This window comes from Medicago sativa, chromosome 3 (assembly GCF_051527215.1).
Source record: "Medicago sativa cultivar Bolivia chromosome 3, Bolivia_mono, whole genome shotgun sequence".
Lineage (NCBI taxonomy): Eukaryota > Viridiplantae > Streptophyta > Magnoliopsida > Fabales > Fabaceae > Medicago > Medicago sativa.
In genome coordinates, this window is record NC_140751.1 from 8,981,819 (window position 1) to 8,987,914 (window position 6,096).

The window sequence follows — 6,096 nt, forward strand, 5'->3', positions numbered from 1 at the left end:
AAGTGAACTCAATTAATAATAATTATAAATACTTTATAACATTGTATACTATTGATTAATTTCTCGCCAATACACAACTTATCCGACAAAACACGTTCCGCCGCGTGGCGCAGCCGCGCTACCCGTGCTCAGTACAGATATCTCGACTAGTTAGTGATTATAGTGAAAATCCCTTGGAAGTGCAAGAGGACTGGACTACTCTCGGTTTGTGGGAGGAACCAATATAATTGTTTTATGTCTCTCTTTCTCTCTTTGTGTGTTGATTTAATCTGATGCATTCAGAACTCGAGTCAGACTCTGAACTCCATCAGTCTCTAACCGGTTAAAACACCTAGAAAAAGTTTGAAAAAGGCAACACTATTTAACCCCCCTTCTTGTGTTTTTCTCACCTTCATGATACGTCTCAAAGTTATAGCTTTCTACATCACCATGCTCTGTCCTTTAATACTTTCTCTTATGAGCCGTCAGCCTTATCTCTTAGGAATCACCATATCTTTTCTTCCTTGTACTACATTCCCTAGAGTCAACTCATGTAAACTTAGTCCTTAATACTTGCAAATAATGGACCCAAGGCCATACCCTTGCACGACCTAACATGTACCAAGAGATCTTCAACATTATAGATCCAGACTCCTTTCCAGCACTACAACTTCTTACATTGTTAGCATGCTTCCCAGCGCTATATCTTTGAACATTTTCACACGACCTGTCATTCAAACTAACACTAGAAAATATAAAAGGTTCCTAAAACTTAACTAAACATAAAAAACTGAAATAAAGATTATTAAAATAATCAAATACTACTTTAACTGAATAAAGGTTACTCCATCCGTCTCACAATATTTGTCGTTTAAGGTTTTTACACACAAATTAAGAAATGCAATAAATTAGTCAACATACATACTAATTTTAGTAAACTAACCTCACTATTTTTTTTATTATTATTTAAAGTCACATTCACTTAAAGTTAAATTATTGGAAAGATTAAAAGTCACATTAAGGCATTAAATACAAAGTTGGTATAAATGCACCCGAGCCAATTCTTTCATCTGCCAAGAGTCAATTCTTTCATCTATCAAATTTGTTTACATAATCAAAAAATTAGCCGCCAACTTTTCATAATTATAGCGCCATTTGTTTTTAATTTCCCACCAATTTAGGCTTATAAAAAATTAAAATATGGTGTCTACAATTTCTCTAGGGAAAAAACAGATAATGGATTTAAGAGAAATAGTTCTAAATGCTATTCCTACCGAATTTGAGATTGACATCAATCAAAATTCTTCCCTTCCATTACTTAAAAATTCTTCATCGAATAATTTTCCTTTTGACTTAAATGATGATATATTATTGGAGAATGATACAGAAATGGGAGAAATTTTTTCGGAACCAAATTTAAATACTGGTATGTGTGTGTGTGTGTGTGTGTGTTTTTTTTTAATTTGGTACAATAAGTATGGTATGTTACGTTATTTTCTTTTTTTAGGGAAGCAGTGGACTATTTTTAATTTTTTATTCTTGGTTTATTTATTTATATACATATATAGATGGTGATGTCATTGTAAGTTCCAGTGCTTCATTACCTCATTACCTCCAATTTCTTCATCAAGCTCCTTTCTTTTTGACTTAAATGATAAGTTGTTCATGGAAGATGATACACATATAGGTATGTATATTTTTTTTTTTTTTTTTGTCGTTTTATGTTTTTTATTTTTAGTTTATGTTATATCCTTAATTATTTTACAAGTGACGCAGGTATGTTTTGATCGCAATTAGAGTTTTTTTTTTTTGGTCAGGTAGCCTAGTGGCTAGAATTCACCTTATAAGGTGAATAAATGGGGTATCCGGGGTTTGAACCCCGGCCCCTGCATAGAATAATGCATTGTCCTACCAACTGAGCTATGCTCACGGGACATGGCAATTAGAGTTATAGTGAAATGATAACACTAATCAAAATCAAGCTCCTTCAACACTCCAAATTACTTTATCAAGTGACACGGGTATGTGACACGTAATTTATTTTCCAACATATAGTTGATGACAATTTTATTTGAGTTTGGTTGCATTCACATATCATCAATCTAGAAATGTGACACGAGTTTATTTTTCCAACTTGTAGAAGACAGTCTTATGGATATTGAAGTGACAAATTTGGAATTGCTGGAAGCACCAACAAGCATTCGTCCTAAATTTTTTTGTCTAATGAGTCTCTATTAGAGAAAAGTATTGAAGGAAGATTAAAAAAAGGGTGACTAAATCAGTGGCAACACAATTTTTAGTATCTACGTGTACTGTTTAGCATATTTGGAAACGAGAAAAAGAAAGTGGTGCATGTACCGATGTATCCCATAAAATGACAAAAAATTGTGGCCGCAAAAGGATTCAACTTGATCTTGATCGAATTCGTGACATTACTTTTTCTCGAAGAACAACTGTTAGAGATCTTTCTTTTTGCATTGAATACGAGTAAGAACACAATACATCAGCTACTAAAGTTAGGAGTTATACGGAGGCACTCAAACCCTGTAAAGCCTGCTCTAACTGAAGATAACAAAAGAGCTAGATTGCGTTTTTGCATATCAATGCTTGATAGCGCTAGCTTACCACGTGATCCAAATTTTTTCAGTGATGTATAACATCGTATATATCGATGAGAAGTGGTTTAATATGACAAAGAAGTCTGAGAAGTACTACTTACTACCAGATGAAGAAGATCCGTCGTAGAAGTAATAATTACATTGGAAAAGTCATGTTCTTAGCTGCAATAGCTCATCCAAGGTTTGATTCACAAAAAAATGAACTCTTCTCCGGAAAAACCGGCATATGGCCCTTTGTCACACAAGAGCCGGCTAAGAGGTCTAGTGTTAATAGAGTTGCAGGAACAATAGAAACCAAACCAATAACTTCAGTTAATAGACAAGTTATAAAGAAATGTTTGCTTGGTAATGTTTTACCCGCCATGATGGAAAAATGGCCAATAGAGGATAGAGGTCATCCAATATTTATCCAACAAGACAATGCAAGAACTCATGTTGCCCCTGATGATAAAGATTTTCGCAGAGTAGCTTCACAAGATGGATTTGATATCCGATTGATGCGTCAACCTTCAAATTCTCTGGATTTAAATATTTTAGATCTTGGATTTTTTAGAGCTATTCAATCCTTACAATATAAAGAGGCACCTAACTCCATTGATGATCTTTTGAAGGCGGTTCAGAAATCATTTGAAGAATATTCAACAGTGAAGTCAAATCGTATATTTTTAAGTTTGCAGTCGGGCATGATTGAAATCATGAAATTGATGTAAGATTTTTACATGTCATAAACTATTTACACGTGAGTATAATATAGGATCGTTTCCAGAGGGAGTTGCGTATATCTTAAGCATTTTCACAATATTTATCACATTAAGTGTTTGGGTATAAATTGTTTGTTTGTGTAAAACTATTTTTAACTATTCGACATAAAAGTAAAACGAGACGAGATAGGGCTATTTCGTTTGGGGTCAGAGATAGCAACCAAGCGTAACAGCTGCAACCTCTAGATCAAATAACGGATTCTAGCTTTTTAAACGATATTATCACAATCACTCGATAATATCATTTGTGTCCAAATGATATCGTTATTTTTAAGGGATCGTTTAAATGTTGATTTCCCAAACATTTAAACAATCACAAAGTCGATTGGATCGTTTAATCGACGATTTCCCAACCGATTAAATGACCCAAAAGCATTAAGTTCTATATTAAAAGTGATTATCAAATATTAACATTTATGTCTAGAATGAAAACTTAAGATAGATTGTTATTCTATTTCTTAGACCCAAAAGTATTAGTCAATATCATTTTGAATCTCAATAAAGCATTAAATACAAGAATAACAACAATGTTGAATAAATAAGCTAGAACCATATATTAAAAGATCAAGAGTTTACATAATAGTTTGTTTGAATATCTCAAAACCCACAAGGGTAGATGTAGCTACATCTGTATATGATTGCTTTGCAAAGGATGAAGAAGAGATGAAGATTCAATGCCTTGATCCATGATGTCTCAACAAATCTTGGCTTGAATCTACTCTTAACTACCTTGCTTTGTGTTTCTCTCTCTAGAAAAGCCCTAGTTCTCTCTCTAAAATGCAGAAAATGTGAACAAAACAATAATGGAATATATGGAAAGAGAGAAGAAAACTATTTATATGGGCAGAATTCGTGTCTGCACGCTTAAGCGTGCACTGGTCGCTTAAGTGTGCCAACAAAATATCTTCCGTTGATCATTGATGAGCTGCCATGTGTGCCTTATCCACTGCAGATGAAGGGACTTTGCTTAAGCGTTCTAGAAGCGTGAAAAAGGATTGCTTACTGGAACTTGCACGATTAAGCGTGCTGCTTGAACTTTGGGAAAGCGTCATGCAAGTGTGCTGATGAGGTGCTCTCTGGAACTCACACGCTTAAGCGAGATGAGGTCGCTTAAGCGTGATGCTTGAATCTTGGAAGTGTGTTGGAAGCGTCCTGCAAGCGTTCAAGAGGGTTGCTCTCTGAAACTTGCACGCTTAAGCATGATGTGGTCGCTTTAGCGTGCTATCTTTGGTTCATGAGCTTCTTTCTTGTTCCTGGCTTGTCATTTCCTGCATAAGAGGGATGAAATCAGGCATATAAAGCATAAATGGTGAAATTACAACAAATGATTGCTTTTCCTTAGATAACTTGCAGAACAAGTCACTAAAATGCATAGATTAACACATAAAATATGTTACTTTTGAGCACATATCAGAAATCAAGAGGTTCCAATAAGTATCAAACTCCACATATGAATTTTTTTTTGGAACGTCAGGGAAAGTTGCCTAAACAATTGAAATGTGACCCTGAATTGGTGCAATAAGTTCTTGATTATTTAGAATAATTTATGTATTTCTTTCAGTGTACTTGTCATTTGAAGTTGCTTTTGTATGACTTGTTTTTGCAGTGTCTTTGCACTTTAAGAGCATCAAAGATGATTTTATATTAGTATGCGCATCATAGGAGTATTAGTATGAGCATCAAAGTTGTTTTTATATTACTTTTGTATGAAGAACGTGAATTGCAGAGGAAGGTGTTTAAGATGGAGTACTATGTACAATTGAGTATTACTTTTATGCATGGAAGGTGTAACACCCTAAACTCTAAAAGCTATAAATTTCGCTAATGATACAATCATATAAAGAATTTAGATGTTACTTCTTCAATAAATCATCAAGCATGCATAACTAATTTCTTCAAACATCGCAGCAGAACAAAAACATCATTACATTGACATTTAAATAATTCATCTCAACAGTCATTCATGATAAGATAAGTCTCCAAATAACTATGTCAACATACTACATGTATCATCATTGGTACATAGTCTCAAAAAATCATCAACAACATAATAAAAATAACATCAAAGACCGACCCCTAATCAGAGCCCTAAAGTCTTAGACACCAAAAGCAGTAAAACGAGGTAGCATCCAAGGTATCCTCAAGTGACTCACCAAAGCAAAGCAAACTAGTCATGCACGTCGTCTAGGTCAACCAAACGACCACTGGAGGTTAGTTCACAATTCACAATCAAACATAACTATACATAAGCAGTCAAGAATTTCATGCATAACACATATACATAATAAACATCCCTAGAATACTAACATCACATAAATATTATCCCAAGTTTAATACAAATCATGTTATCGTACTTCTATCAAGATACATCAAGTATATTCATACTTTAAATCATCATCAAACTCATCATTCATAACATCTATCAATATAAGAATTACTTACCTTGATCCTCATTTAGCCTAATTAACTCAACAAACACAATTCATCATTTCAAAAGTACATGCAAGGAAATTATCGTCACCAAAAGATCATCAAATCACGTACATATAATTCACACTTCATTATTTTTACCAAAATAAACATCATCGATTAAAATCACCAAGTGTACAAGTATCACCAAGAATAACAAACATCATCAAGTACACATTTTCACATGTTCACTGAATTTCACCAGGTACACAATTCACCAAGTTCACCAATGCACATAATCACCAAACACATATTCAAATGATTTACAT

At 33.8% G+C, this 6,096-nt stretch overlaps 1 pseudogene; it reads left to right on the plus strand.

Moving 5' to 3' along the window:
- The first annotated feature begins 1,215 nt into the window (after nt 1-1,215).
- LOC146935479 (uncharacterized) lies at nt 1,216-3,307 on the plus strand (annotated as a pseudogene).
- The last annotated feature ends 2,789 nt before the right edge of the window (nt 3,308-6,096 follow it).